Source organism: Gekko japonicus, unplaced genomic scaffold (assembly GCF_001447785.1).
Source record: "Gekko japonicus isolate JY-2015 unplaced genomic scaffold, Gekko_japonicus_V1.1 scaffold137, whole genome shotgun sequence".
NCBI classification, from domain to species: Eukaryota; Metazoa; Chordata; class Lepidosauria; order Squamata; family Gekkonidae; genus Gekko; species Gekko japonicus.
The window spans coordinates 661,426-677,968 of NW_015174276.1; positions in this window are offsets into that span (position 1 = coordinate 661,426).

Consider the following 16,543-nt stretch of genomic DNA (forward strand, 5'->3'; position numbering starts at 1 on the left):
CCAACCTAGCAATTCGAAAGCAAGAAATTGCAAGTAGATAAATAGGTGCTGCTTCAGTGGGAACGTAACAGCATTCCGTGTGCCTCAGCATTTAGTCATGCCGGGCACGTGACCATGGAAACATCCTCAGACAGCGCTGGCTCTTCGGCTTGGAAACGGAGGTGAGCACCACCCCCTAGAGTTGGATTTGACTGCCTTTTGAACAAGGAAAAGGTTTTCCTTTAATGTTACATAGGTTCTCACAATTTACTGCCAGGTGGCCCCGGTCACACGGGAGGTTTAGGGCCGGAAGAGAAACGGATCGGGGGCGCAGCAAACGGGCGCGATCACACCGCAACATCTGGGAGGCAGCACGCACCCGTCCCCGATCCAGCCCTTCAAGCCAAAAATGCGCATTAAAAAAAACCTGCAAAAGAGCAGGACTTACCTGAAACGCCGTGAGATCGCCGGCGCACCTGTCTGCAGGAGCAATCGAGGCTCCCGGCCAAACTGCGCATACTTGGGGGGTGCTTGGAGGGGTGCTTGGGGGGGCCAACAGTGGGAGGACTTCTAATGTCCTGGCCCCACTGGTGGACCTCCTGATGGCACCTGGTATTTTTGGCCACTGTGTGACAGAGTGTTGGACTGGAGGGGCCATTGGCCTGATCCAACATTGGCATCTCTTATGTTCTTATGTTCACACATGCGCAGCCGGCTGCCTTACTCTCCCTTCAGTGGCTTCCCCCCGGCATCTGATCTTGCCGGGGAGGAACTGTGCGGTGGCTCAGGGGATCTATCTGATCCCGCCGCCGCGTGTCTCTTTTGGTGCAGCTCTAAAAAGCCACACTTTGGCCGTGCTCCCCCCCCCCTGTGTGGCAGGGGCTGAAAGCTTCTTTGCAGAATTTATGGACATTGTTTCTGTGAAGGAAAGGCTGGTGGAAATTAGATGCACATGCATTTATGGATGTTATCGTACTGGTACATTTTCAGTGCAATCAAGCCCATCAACTTCAGTAGACTTAGAAGGGTTTGACTCTGCTTAGGACTGCACTGTTTAGTGACTTGAAGGACGACCTTTCTTTCTTTTGCACGTATACCACCAAAAATAAAAATTGTTCCACAGAAATGTAAGTCCTTCAGTTAGGGTTACGCGAGGGGGCGTTGGCACTGGCTTCTGAGAAGGAACGAGACCACAGTAAGGCGAGATCTTGAAGTATTTGCCTTTTGTGGTTGCATGTTAATGTCAGTGAAAAGAAACGGTGACTGCATCAAACCGCTCTCCCTGTAGCATGGGTTGAGGTTTTACCGAGAATCATGCTTAACCGCAGAGACTGTTGCCTTGCAAACTGATAAGTGCAGGAGATAGTGGTTTGACTCTTTAGAGTTAGAACAAACTTGACTCTTTCTTTCTCACACAGCTCTCCTCAGAGTCCCCTCTCTCACTGGGGAGGAGGAAGGTCATAAGTCAGCAGTAACGCCCAGGCTCAGTCCCTGGACGGAAAGGATCTTCAGGGGCTCCTCCGCAGACCAGGTGACATGGAGACGATTCCCAGTGAAAGAGGCCGCAGCCCGAAGAGCCCGGCTTAGTCCGGGCTTGTCAGAGCTTGGGAGCTAAGCAGGGTCAGCCACATTCAGTACTTGGATGGGAGACTGCCAAGGAAAACTGGGGTTGCTGTGCAGTGGAAAGGGAGAGTGGGCTTCCTATGCAGAGGAAGGCAATGACAAACCACCTCTGCTCATCTCTTGCCTGAAATGCCCTGTGGATGACGTCGCCATGAGTCAGCACATTCTTCTTCCTTGTTGTGATCCTGGATGGCTATTGCCCGCTTCGGATTGGATGCACCAGTACCAGACAGATCATTCATTCATTCATTCATTCATTCATTCATTCATTCATTCATTCATTCCCTAGTTTGGTGTAGTGGTTAAGTGCGCAGACTCTAATCTAGGAGAACCGGGTTTGATTCCCCACTCCTCCACTTGCACCTGCTGGTGTGACCTTGGGCAAGCCATAGTTCAGGCACAGCTGTCCTTGAAAAAGAGCAGTTTCTGTCAGAGCTCTCTCAGCCCCACCTACCTCACAGGGTGTCTGTTGTGGGGAGGGGAAGGGAAAGGAGTTTGTAAGCCGCTCTGAGACTCCTTTGGGTAGTGAAGGGCGGGGTATAAATCCAATCTCTTCTTCTTCTTCTACCTTTGTCACCAGTGTGACTTACTTTAGGTATTGCTTCTTCATATTGACATGTAGGTGATACAACAATCTTGCTGAAGCTAAGCTGGTCTATTTCTGAATACGAGATGTCCTGGAAACCTTGCATACATTAAAAAAATGTTGTCTTCTATAAAATCAGGTGATCAGTCTGCCTAGTTCAGCATTGTCTGTTTTGACTGTCAGTGGTTCTCCAGGAACTTGGGCAAAGAAGGCTCTTTCCTTATATTTACTACCTGAAACCACCTAAGTGGAGAGGCCACTGAGCTACAAGCCCCTTGCTAGCTACCAATTGCTTCACCAGTGTGGTGCCATAAGATGTTACTATACAGCTAAACAAAGGAAATACTAAAGACTGAACTATATAGTATTACCCCGTAGAAGGTCTCAGGATGAATGACAATGCTATATTCAAAGTAAAGATATACCATCCCCACAGGGGTCGTTTTGTAGAAAAAGAGCTAGGGGAACTCATTAGCATAACTCATTAGCATATGCCGCACCCCCTGACATAACCGGAAGTGTGTCATAAGGCCACACCCCCTGACATCACCGGACGTGTGTCATAAGGCCACACACCCCGCCCCCAACGGTCCCGGCCGCCGCTGCCGGCCTTCTCCCTCTTCTCCTGCCTCCTCCTGGCTGAATGAGGGCCGGAAGAAGGGGGCGGGGCTTCGTCATGTGCCCCGCCCCCCGTACCTCACCCGGGGGAACTGCGATCCCCCGCGAACCCCCCCGAAATGACCTCTGCATCCCCATAAAAATGGTTGGAGTGCGAATAGGAAGGTGTTCATCTTCAGAATCGGAAACCAAACCTAACATTCTTGCTTCTGCTGAGCATCAAGTTTTCTTTTTGGCTGCCCAGTTCATTAGCTGTTGAGTGTTGGTGCAGGTGGCCTTGGTAATCCGCTCTGTTATGTTGTACTCTTGAGTAGCTGCAAAATATAAGCACATTGGAAGTCTTGCATGGGGGTGGGAGTGGATACACAAGGCTTTTGCCCAGAAAGCAGAAGGAATGGATAACCAAACTGGCTCTTCTGGGGATTTTTGGAAAATAGGGAAAAGCTTTGTCTTGCAGCACTGCCAACGCCCAGCCCTTCCTGAGTAAGAGAACGTCTGGATGACTGATGTTAGTTATGGCTCCAGCTCTCTGGCTTATATATGTCTATATAAATACTGTGGTTTTATATGTCCAATGAGTGAGAGTAGTTTCCTACTCAGGGAGAACAAAAAAGAGTAAAATAAATCTGCGAGAGAAGCTCTTGAGGATGAACTCAATGGAACCGCTCGAGCTTGGACCAGCACATTTTGACCTCTGGCCAGTGACCTTTTCCTGTCCTTCATCCAATATGATTTTTTTTAAAAAGAAAGAAATTCAGCAGCAAACATCCTCCAACTCTGTTTGAGTAGTTCTAATTTACATAACTTAGGTAGGCGTAAAAGATGAGGAATGACCTTTTCAACATGACTTCAGATATTAAAACGATCTTACAATCTTATTATCATGAGAACATTTCGCAGAGTATTAAGCTCAATAAATTACCTTTTCCCCAAGCTGATAGCCCTCGATCCCTCAGGGCCAGCCGCAGCGACGATGTTGGTTCACGGCCTTCTTATTTTAGCTGAATTGCTTAATTGGTATGTGTTCTACATCCCAGATTGAGTATTTGGAGCACAAATGAAGGTTGGAACCTTTGCGCTAGTTATCGACGAAAGGAAAATTGATTCATGCTCAGGAGTGCAGTTGGGAGACAGTTCACGGTTCTCCTTTGCAAGGCAAGACCCTTCCAGAGATGGAGTCCCCCCTCTGAATTTCTTGCAAAAGACCATTCTGATTGTGCAGCTTCTCCTCTCTTAGATGGTCAACCCTGCTATCCCTCAGCTTAAACTAATGAGATGAAAATTAGCCTCCCGGTGACTTCTGTGCGGTCTTCCTTCGCCCCGAGCTTAAGTGCAAGCAAAGAACCCCTCTAGGTTCCTTCTGCCATCCTTGTCTCCAGTAGAAGGATCCACTGAGACTTGTAGAATACCAGGGAGGGAAGGCAGCATGGTATAGCCCGATCTTATGAGACCTCGGAAGCTAAGTGGGGTCGATAGTTGGATGAGAGACCACCAAGGAGGACTCTGCAGAGGAAGGCAATGGCAAACCACTTCTGGTTCTCAGTTGCCTTGAAAGCCCCTTGTTGGGGTTGCCTTACCTCATCCCTAGTGTGTTTGAAACTTTTGTTCTTCCTGCTGGCTGAGGTTATGAATTGCAATACACAATGAAATTTGGCTCCAGAAGTAAGCTTCTTGCGTTGATATGCATACTCTGGTGAAGAACAGAAATGAGGAGGAGGAGGAGATTGGATTTATACCCGTTCTCCACATCAAACTGGCTCTGTTTATTGCAAGCCTTTGTTTGTTGACATGTCTTCGGTTTTCTACAGTCTGAGAAGATTTATATCAACGGAGCTGGGATTCTTTAAGTTAAACTTTGCATGTAAGCTGCTAATTTCTGCTGAGTGGCATGTCTTGGTTTTGCAGCCAATATGATTCCCAGCAAGAGAGCTGTGCCCCTTTAAATCCAGGGCCTTGTAGCCAATACGATTCTTAGCCACGGTGCTGCAATTCTTGGATTCTAGAGACTCTTATTTTGGTTCATCATTTTGTCTTCCATATGATGGTGGAACTGGAGTGTTTCATTTGAGTTGCGTGTATATTAGTAAATAGCACAAAGTTTTGTAAAATTAGGTTGTTTATTAAACACCTTAGATAGATGATCATTTTAAAGGTTTGTTAACCTAGCATAATTATCAATATACGTTTATTAAATATTCACTATAGCATTGGTTTATACACAGTAGTTTTCATTTTAGTTATACTGAAGATCAAGCAATTGGCAGCAGTGTTCCCTCTAAGCTGAGTTAATGTGAGCTAGCTCAGTTTTTTAGCCTCCAGCTGACACATTTTTGTCTCCGCTCAGGAAGGATGGCTCCAGAGGAAACTAATTTATGCAGTAGCCAAATTACACACTCACAACTTTCATGCCAGTAGCTCACAAAGTAGAATTTTTGCTCACGAGTCTCTACAGCTTAGAGGGAGCATTGATTGGCAGGCGGCAGCAGGACCTTGGGATGAATCTGCTTCTACCTCGTATCTTCTGCTGTCAAAGGCCAAGCCTTCACCTTGCTACCTTTGTGAGCTGGCTCTGGGTATCAAGGATGCACGGAAGTCCATTTGAAACCAAGCATCTGTGTGGATCCCTGTTGGAGACACAGGGAGTGAAGCAACCGGGGCAGGTAGAGGAACGGAAATAGGAGCAAGGACGGGAAGAAAGTGCAGAGTTTAAGCAGGAAGCCTCAGCACTCAAGAACAGGATGAGCTACCTTTTGTTCAGATAGCAGCCTGCAGATTGCTCTGGAAGAGCCCCTTCCCTGTCTTGAAAGTAGGCCCCTCCAAAGTGGCCATGTCTAGGGTACCTGTGTCCCTGTTGGACCTCGATGACAACCAAGAGAGAGCCAGTGTGGTGTAGCAGTTAGGGTGCTAGACTAGGCACTGGGAAACCCTGGTTTCAGATCCCTACTTAGCCATGGAACATGCTGGGTGACCTTGAGCCACTCATCCCCCCCCCCTCTCACACACAGACACACAGTCTAGCCTACCTCACAGGGTTGTTGTGTTGTGAGGATAAAATAGAGGAGGAAAGAATGAAGTCGACTGCCCTGAACTCCGTAGAGGAAGGATGGGATAAAAATATTTTAAATAAATACATACAAATATGCAAAATAATTGGAATGTGAGACTTTTTTCTTCAGAAAGTGAAGTCTCCAGTTCATAGCCTTAACATGTTGGCTCCTGATTCTTGCTTTGCCTCCTGCCCAGCTGTCTGTCCTTCTCTCAACCCCACCCCCCATATCCCAGTTCCTGCACTAATCTTCTCAACCACCAGTTGAGCTATTGAAGCCTCAGTTCTTTTGGGCTGGCGTCTTACTGTGTTTGTCGGTTGCCTCCCCTCGACTGATTCAATTAACCACCTTTTTTGGACATTTTGATGTTAACTCCAGCTGGCTTTTCCAGGTGGTGATCTGGCTGGTTTGATGTGTCTTCAGTCACACGTCGGCACCCAGCCCACTCACAAGCCCAAAGTGAGTGGCTGATGTTTGCCACCTGGAAAAGTTAACTAAGATTGACTTCAGTCTTACATAAGAAAGTCCAATATGGCTCTGTTAATTGGCCTTAAGTAAATAAAAGTGAGACAGTTTTGTCTTTCTGCCAGTCTTGGAAGTAGCTTAGTAGCTGCAGGTGGAAAAGGAATGGAAATCCAGGATTTACACCCAAAAGTGACGGTTCCCTCCCATACAAGCTGTCAGCCAGGCAGCTGGGGCTCAACCTTCTAGTAAGTGTTTCCCTATATGGAAAATATAAAGGCAAAGAGCTGAGGAAGAAAGAAATGGTGGAAAATGCCAAATGCCAAACAGGAAGAAAGCACTGATTCTAGGTCATAAGATAGACTTAGGGTAGCAATGTCTTAATAGAGGCCGTGCGGAGCTAGTAACGGGAAGGCATGCACCAGCTTGCAAAATAAAATAGCAAATTCTGTTGGCTGGACCGAGGCTCATGGTAATTGGTAGCAACGGTGCCTTGGGAGCCTTACATTTGCCTCTAGATCAGTGGGGGGTAGGGGTGGTGCTTGATGTCCTTTTTAAAATATAAGGCTAAAGGCAAAAAAGCAAATGCTACAATGCTATGTTTAGAATTTGCATGTTGTCTTCATTAGGTTTTTCCCCCCATTGCTTTTAAATTTCAGCATCCCAGATGTGGGCTGTTAATTTCCTAAACAAAAAATAAACCATTTTTTTTTTTAAAAAAAAGCATTGCAAATTATGGAAAAGTCTAATGAGCTCTTAAGAGATCACTGGGAAATTTGATTGTGGTGGAAATCTCAGATCTGGTACAAGCCATAGGCCTCGTCTAGACTAGGAATTATTGGTGCGATATTGGATCTTATTATCTCTGGATAAAGCAATTACACAGAGGCATATGGTGACATTACTTTTATTAAACACCAACACGCTTTTGGCTGTATATAGATCCAAGAGAAAACAATATGCAGCCCTTAGATCGTGCAGCCCTGGTTTAGTACTACAAGAAAGCAGGAGCAGCCCTGCACGTCCAAAGTCTGACACTGGCTAACTAGATGCCCCTGGAAAGTGTAGAAGCAGAACAAGAAGGCTAAAGCCGCATACAGCTGTTGCACCCTTCTAGCAATTGGTGTTTACAGATACAGTGTTTCTAAATTCAGAGAACAGATTTAGAGTCCAGTGGCACCTTTATGACCAGCAAAGTTTTATTCAAGGTATGAGCTTTCGTGTGCATGCACAGTTCTTCAGATACATTGGAATGGTAGGTAAGGTTCAAACTTACCCTGTCTATAAGTTTGAACCTTACCTACCATTCCAATGTATCTGAAGAACTGTGCATGCACACGAAAGCTCATACCTTGAATAAAACTTTGCTGGTCATAAAGGTGCCACTGGACTCTAAATCTGTTCTGCTGCTTCAGATCAACACAGCTGACCAGCAGCACCCAAATTAATAGAGTGTAATACTGTCGTAAAAATGCATACATGACTATTTACATAGCAAATCTGGGCAAGATGGAATGAAGTTATTTTTATACCCCCCCCTTCACTACCTGAAGGAGTCTCAGAAAGGCTTACAATCACCTTCTCTTCCTCTCCCCACAACAGATACCGTGTGAGGTAGGTGGGGCTGAGAGAGTTCTGAGAGAGCTGTGACTGACCCAAGGTCACCCAGCTGGCTTCATGTGGAGGAGTGGGAAATCAACCCCGGTTCTCCAGATTAGAGTCCTGCCGCTCTTAACCACTACATCAGACTTGCTCTTGATAAGTGATGTAACGACAAATCCTCTCAACCCCCCCATCTCTATTTATACCTAAGGCATTAAGATAAGGATAGGTCCCTTCCAATGTTCCCTCTAAGCTGTGGAGTCCTGTGAGCAAATATTCTACTTTGTGAGCTGCTGGCATTAAAGCTGTGAGCCAGCGATTTGGCTGCTGCATGAATTAGTCTGCTCTGGAGCCAGCCTTCCTGAGCGAAGACAAAAATGTGTGAGCCGGAGGCTAAAAAACTGTGAACTAGCTCACACTAACTCAGCTTAGAGGGAACACTGGTCTCTTCTCTAGGAGTTACAAGCATTCAGAAATGATTTGTACCTCTGTGTCATAGATGGGACCAGGGCTGTTTTTGGGCAGGAACGCACAGTTCCGGCTGGCTCCCAAGTTGACCATGCCCATTAGCATAATAGGCCACACCCAGTAGCAGAAACTCATTAGGATTGGCTACATTAGGGGTGTGTGGCCTAACATGCAAAGGAGTTCCTGCTACAAAAAAAGCCCTGGGCTTGGACAACAAAGAAGGTAAACAGAATAAGAAGCAAAAGGTGGGTGTGGCTGGATGACCACACTTCTGGTAACATGAGGGTGTGGCCTAATATGCTAATGAGCTGTGCTGTCAGGGGTGTGGCTGGGTATGCTAATGAGTTTCTGTTGTTGGGTGTGGCCTATTATGCTAATGAGTTCCTGCTGGGCTTTTTCTACAAAAAAAGTCCTGGATGGGACTCTCCCCATCATTTAGATGCACATGGTCATTGCTGTTGTTGAAAAAGGAGCTCAGAGATATCTCTGTGTCTTAAGCCATGGTAAGGGAAGAGGAGTAAGACACCTTTTTATTCTTCCCTCTCCCTAATGGTAAATATGTTGCCTTTCCTGTTTCCAGGGAAAATGGCACTTGATTATTCCGTGTTTCAAGCCTCTGTAGCTGAGTTGTGACTTTTGCTACTTCTTTGTTCTCTCTGGCTAGGTTTTCTGCATATGTAAAAAGAGCGGGGTAGCTCTTCTGCTGGGGACGTGAGTCATTTTTCCTTTCAAGTCCTGTTAGCCAGGAAAAGGCACTTAGTAACATCTAAGCATGGGTAAAATGCAGACCCATTTATAGTGAACTTCCATGGGAATTGTGGGGTTGCAGAGCACTTCTTCCTGGCTATCATGGCTAATAACTGTTGGTGGCACAGTAGAGGGTATTTTATGTTGTGTTTGCTAATACAGCCAGTCTTTAAACCATCAAACCTAATCAAAACAAAAACTGACATTTGTCAGACAGCTTGTTCCTTTAAAAAGGTAGAAGGATAAAGAATTAAGCTGGGGGGGGGGAAGGGGCCTTAATTATCAAGAGACTAGCCTGTACTAGTTTTGGCAGCTCTGCAAACAGAAGCTTTGTGCTTTGGCCTCTGCGTCACCCTGAAGTCAAAACTACAGAAAAGGCATACAATATGTGTATTTAAAAAGACTGCATTGCTTGGGACTTCTTCTATTTTTCCTGCCTTTTTTTTTTTTAAACCACCATCTGAGATGCAAGTTTGTGGGTAGGGAACACAGTTTGGCCTTTACTTCTGACTGAAATATAATATCCATGTAGTCAAAATTATCCTGTAGCTCCCTCAAAAATCAATGGCCTTATCATAATGCAACTGAGCATGTAATTTGCCCTTTGGATATGAAAACTGACATAAAAGACAACTAAATGTGGCAAGAAAAGGTCAGTGACTGACAAGTTGTCTAGGAATCATGTCTTCATTCAACAGTAAAATATGCATCTGTCCTTCGGCTCTTTTTTTATAGTTCCCCTGGTAGCCAAGGATCCTTGAATGCTTAGGGGGTTTGTTTATACCCGGCCTTTTAATCAATTGTTGTCCAAGATGGCCTACAATAGACTAAAACAATATACTTCTGTGCGCTCCTGAACCTGTAGCTGGTGGTCAAGGCCAGCATGGTTGTTCTCTCGCTACTATAGCCTCCAGGTGATTGGCAGTTGGGACACTTCCTGCCAGGAGTAGCGGGAACCCAGCTTCCTGCACTTTTTCATTCGCTGGCAGATGGCAGGGGTCAAAATGGTCTTCCCTTTGCCATGGTCCCAGGAGAGCAGGTGCAATCTCCTGGAGACGTTTGAAACGCTTGTTAGTGGCAGAGACCAGCATACGTTCCCCCTTGCTCGTGCTGGGAAACAGAAGTCAGGCTATAGGTCCTATGGACATGCAGTAATTGGTTACCTTCATTTTGGGAGCCAAGGCCATAAGGTTTGCTAAGAGACTACGGATTCCTCTGCTTTTGGTGTAGTTTGCCAGTTTGGTGTCGTGGCTGAGTGTGTGGACTCTAATCTGGGAGAACCGGGGTTGATTCCCCACTCCTCCACTTCCACCTGCTGGTGTGACCTTGGGCAAGCCATAGTTCTGGCACAGCTGTTCTTGAAAAAGAGCAGTTTCTGTCAGAGCTCTCTCAGCCCCACCTACCTCACAGGGTGTCTGTTGTGGGGAGGGGAAGGGAAAGGAGTTTGTAAGCCGCTCTGAGACACCTTTGGGTAGTGAAGGGCAGGGTATAAATCCAATCTCTTCTCTTCTTCTTCTTTTGTGCCCTTCAGAAAGCTCTGGACCAGGGCTCTTTGTTTGAGGGTTCACATTCTATCTGTAATGCTAGATGAAAGGCAGTGTTCAGAGAGACGGAAGGTGATGCTTGTTCTGTGAGGGAGCAAGAGCCTAGGTGCCAGGGCTCTGTAGAGGCTAGAATCTCAAGGAGAGAGTTAACGTATGAAAGAACACACAGGGATAAAGGAAGCCCCATCGCTGGTAAGGGCAGAAAAGGTCTCTGCCCAGGCCTTAGAATGCCAGTGGACAGTTGTGAGCTAGATGGCCTGATGGTATGAGGCAGCTTCTTATATGCATAGGAAGAACCACTGAGACCCAACAAGCTCAAGAATTAGGCAGGATGAGTGCAAAAGAGGTCTAAGAACAACAGGTATCAAAATAGGTGGGAAGAGGGGCAGAAACCCATTTTTAATTTCATCTAGGACAGAGGTGTCAAATTCATTTGTTACAATGACATAAATGTAACTTTGTCAGGTCGGGCCATGTGTGCCATAAAATGTAGTGCCAGGTACCAGAGATATAAACTTTATAAAGGACACAGGCAAACCTAATTAACAATACTATGTTTTACTCAAAATACAAACATGCTTAAAACATTCACACTCTTACAGTATTTCTTTGAAGTATCTCCCTGATGCCCGCCCTCCCAATTCCACCTCCCATTACTCATTAGTACTGGGACACTATACAGGGACATAATGCACAGCCTCTGTCATCTGACAATAAAGGTAAGGACCAGTTGCTTGCAGGCCAGATACGAGCCCTGAACGGTCCACATGTTTGACACTCCTGATCTTGGACATCACAAATGTTTTCCACGTTCATTCTCTCTTCCATATTATGTAACAGGCTCCCACACTCCCCCAAAACATGCACAACAGCACCTTGTCAAGGCCTGAGCCATCATAAAGGGCGGAAGCCCTGCAGAAGTTCTTGTTATTATCCCAAAAGCCCTTTATGGCATAGGGACCCTCACACTTATTGAACCACATTTCATGAAATACTCCCACGGACCAGCTCTGCTCCTCAGATTGCCTTCTCCTGATGGGACCCTCTCTCAGGATTATCTGTTGGCAACTGTCAGGTCATGGACTCTCTCTGTGGCAGGACCAGTCCTTTGGAGTAGTTTACTGGAGAGGAAACCTTCTCTTTCTGCATTGAGGAAGGTGTGTAAAAAAGTCTCTTATTCCAAAGGACATTTGGTAGAGGGTAAATTGGTTTTGGGGAGAACAGGCTGTGTTGTATTTGTCTGGTTGATCACTGACTATGTTGTACATATTTGCAACTCTTTGCTCTGTCGTCTCCCGAGTCTCAAAGTGGGATATAAATATTTTTTAGAAGTCCTTCTCCTGCCCCAGCAATGCATCCCCATTTCGGGAGCACCTGCAGCTGCTTTTGAAGGTTAAATGCTGGGAGACCCCAATCATATTCAATATGGCCTCTGGGGGTCACTTTAAGTTGCTTGGAGAAAAATGTAAGTAGTTAATGCGTTCCAAAAATAAATTTGACAGGAACATCTCTTCCTTGCTGAAAGTTCAAGATGCCAAAATCCTAAAAGCCACTCAAGAGCATCAAAAGCAAATGCATTATAGTGCCACACTATTACTTCCTATTTAATTAATAGATATCACCTAACATAGAGGAAGCATCCTGTAGCGAAGAAGAATAGGAAACTGGGATTTGGCATAACTAGGTTCAGTTGCGTTTGTGCCATTAAGACACTATTAGAACTGCTTAGCCAGCTCCCTGTGGCTCATTTCATCCTTCTGTAAAAGAAGAAAAGATCAAGGTTTATCACATGTGTATTACCGCGGAGCTGGTCTTCGATTGACACCTCAAAGTGGACCTGGGCTTTTACTGTGGCCGATTCCGAAGGCAAACCAATTTGTTATCAAGGCATTCGGCATGGTCATGTTCACGGGGCAAGGAGGAGAACCCCCTAATGAGAAGATTGTATGGCTCATATCTTAAAGAGGCTTTGTTTTCATGTTGAAGCAAAGGGAAATGAAATAGAGAAAATATCAGAAATGTACGTCTGGCAGTTTTCTTTCATGAGTTATTGTTTTCTTGAAAGATAACATATGAACACCATGTTACTGAGAAAGTTCAAAACTGGGTTCATCATAACAGACTTGCATAAATTTCATGAACGTCCAGAAATTTATGTGTCTCTGTCTTTTGGACATATACTGATGAATTCTGACGACCACATTTTAAGTGACTGTTAACTAAGAGCCAAGTCTTGGGAGAGTATTTGTGCAGCGTTCAGATAGTCGTACCCAAGAACGACGGGAACCAGCTCTGTTTCTTTTGCCGTGGTGAAAACATCATATCACTTGATTCCTGTCAAAGATTTGCTCTCTACACATCCGCCGTGATCATGACTATGATAATCTGCATTTGTTCCTGACAAGGAGGGAAAGGATGTTATGTTTTTCAGCATTCGAAATGGACAAGTGACTTCACAAAGAAAGAAAGATCCGTGCCCAGAGGCTAGTTATTTGATAAGGGCATAAGAGAGAAGGGAAGAACAGGAAGTGGGTGTTGTAGAAAAGAAATTAGTAATTTACAAATTATAGCAAATTAATAGAACGTACCTTTTGTTGCTGGGGGTGGAAAGTGCCGCCAAGTCACAGCTGATTTATGGCAACCCCATCGGATTTTCAAGGCCAGAGACAAATAGAGGTGGTTTGCCATTGCCTGTCTCCACATCACAACCTTGGTATTCCTTGGAGGTCTCCCATCCAAATACTAACCAGGGCCAACCCTACTTAGCTTCTGAAATTTGACGAGATCCAGGTCAGGGTAACTTTTATTAATTCTTTTTAATTTATTTATTTATTTATGCTTTCAGCTTGTATCCCGCTCGAACCCCAACGGATCTCTGAGCGGCTCACAGTTACTCTTTATCCCTATCTATGGCCACACATATTCATGGGTGGGGACTGCCCTACCGGCACCCAGTGGAGGAACTTGGTGTTCTTTTTCCGGTTCGGCGTATTGTCGGCTTGGCTTTCGGTTTGGCTCCTCTTCTTCTCCATCCGGTGGTCTTCGGCGTTGGCTGTATTTGGCGGACCCATCTGGTGTGCGGTTCGCGTCAGCACGGCTCCGGCTCTGTCCGTTTTTGGCTCTGCCGTGCCTGCACCTCCACGTCCTTTTGCGTCTTCTGGCTCCGCCTCCGCCGACGTCCGATCCACCGCTGGTGTTGCGCCTCCACCGCTCGTCATTCCGCCGTTGCTGTCCGCCGTCGCCGCCGATGCTCCATCAGACCCCACAACGGAGGAGGGTGCCCCCTGCCACCTAGGGCAGGTACCCATTTATCTACTCGCTCTTCGATGTTATTTTTTGCTTTTGAACCGCTGGGTGGGCGGGAGCTGGGACTAGGGCCAGGAGCTCACCCTGGCCGCGGTGAGTTTCGAACCGCTGTAGCAGTTGTTCGCAGATGTTACCAGCAGGCGTTTAACCGCCTGCGCCACTGCTCCCGGTCATTTATAAAAATGCAGCTAGAAAAAAAGTCTCAAGAGGAACAAACCCCACATGCCACAGCAAGCAACATTTTAGAAGAGGCCTGAGACTGGATTTGGAGTAGGTTTGCCATCCCTGGGGTGTGAAATTCCTGGATATTTGTGGGGTGGAGCCTGGGGAGGGTGGAGTTTGGGAAGGGGAGGGACCCCAGCAGGGTCTACCATCCAAAGCAGCCATTTTCTGGAGGAAATGTAGTGTGGAGATGAATTGTAATCCTGGCTGATCCCTAGGCACCCCCTGGAAGTTGGCAACTCTTGTTCAGAGATAATGCCAAATCATAATGTTACATTCCGTGAGCCTTGGGTTCGCAGACATGATCCTTCTCTCTTTCCCTGACGTAACCTGAGTAAAAGCATTCTGGCTTGTGGCAAACCGTAGTTGAACCAGCAAGTGATAGTTTTCGCTTACCCTGGAAACCAGGGTTGCAAACTGGGAACAAGCTGATTCCTCTTGTGCAAGTTGTAGAGGCTTGATCGCAGCAACTTATCTAGGTTTGCCATTGTCTGACCCAAGCCTTTGTATTAAAGAAGGTAGGTGAGGGAATGCTGACCTACCATCTACAGTTTGTTTACATAGTTATGTGAAAAATAATTCGGCATTTAAAATAATCTGTGCCTAATTAATCCAATGCTTGTTTTCTGTGGATTCATCTAACCACGCGATTGACTGAATATTACCACCCTTGTCACAGCAGCTTGAACTTTTTTGCCAGAATTGTACTGCTAGGTCAACTGAATCATCTGCTCATTTTAATTGCATCAATCTGTTGGCCATATATGAGGCCTTTAATCAATAGGTTCCCTTATAGTTCCACTGCTAGAAGCGTTTTCCTGCTTCGTCCTTTCTTTTGCTCTGAAGTTATGGGAAGGGAGTAACACTTTGCTGAATTTTTGACTCTCCAAGAAGTTTGGGTTTTACAAACTACAAGAAGAAATGAATTTGAACTAGGAGAATGTGTATGCGTGATTATCTCCTGGCATTTCCCCCCCCCCCCCTTATAGAAGCGGCTCCAAATGTAGGCTTAGGGCATTGGAAGCACTTACGGCAACTGGGAAAGAATCAAAAGATTAATTTTAATGCAGTTTGGAAAGAATCAAAAGATTAGTTTTAATGCAGTTTTGAAATCCCAAGAACATTGTTCTGTGTTGCAAGTCTTTTGATCAATGGAAAACAGAAACTAGCTTGAGGAATGAAAAGGTATTGCATCTTGAAGGGGTTCATCTTCTTTATGTGAAAATACTCCACCAGCCTTCATTTGGTGGTTAAGATCGGACCTAGATAGGGCAGGGCAGACCTGTCTCTGCAAGTATGGGTTCTGCCAAACAGCCTTAAATCTTGATTATTTATTTAAAACTCATTTTCTCCACCTACCATCCTTCTCCCAAACGCAGGAACCCAAAATACCTTGTCTTATTGTTTAAAGTGACAACAGTCATCGAAGCAAAAACCAATAATGCTCCAAACAGTCCAGACTGGGGAGGGAATGGACCTTTGCTGGGTACAACGCTGGGTACAATGCAGGCCCGTAGCTACAGTGGGGCATTTTGGGGCCTAGCCCCACGACTTCCTGCCAAGGCCCCACGACTTCCATCTAGCCCAGGTAGGGTTGCCAAGTCGGATCGGCGCTGGAGCGGGGGACTCCAGCGCTTCTCCGGGAGTGCGTGCGTGCTTCACGCGCCGCAACCTCATCGCCCGGAAGTGACGCAATCATGCCGGGCACGCTGGAGGCGGGGCCATGACCATCCGAGGGAAACCATAGAGTTTTCCCTCAGATTACTGTGGCCCCGCCCCCAACGCGCCCGACGCGATCGCGTCACCTCTGGGCGACGTGCACGTCGCGTGCTTTGGGGGTGGGGTTCCCCCCGGGGCCCGATCCGCCGGCGGCAGGTAACAGGCCTCTGTGGCGGGGGGTTTCTTGCCCCCCGGGGGGACTTGGCAAGCCTAAACCCAGGCCTACTGCCGCCCCCCCCGAATTTAAAAAAAATCCTGGCTACGGACCTGGTACAATGCCATGAAGTTCACACTCCAAAGAGACATTTTCTCCAGGGGGACTGGATATCTGTTGTAATTTCAGGAAATATCCAGGCTGGAGGTTGGCAACCTTAATTCTAGCACACACACAGACAGACGTTTTGAGTATGTTTTGACTGAGACAAAAATATGGGCCTGCCTCTTCTTTTTCACTCGTGGTAATTTCAGCCTCAAAGGGGGCCAGCTCTTGCCTAGCAACCTTGATGATGGCTGATCTGATACTGGGTGTCGAGTAGGCTTGCCAACTCCAGCTTGTGAAATTCCTGGAGATTTGGGGATGGAGCCTGGGGAGGGCAGAGTTTGGGGAGGGGAAGGGAGTT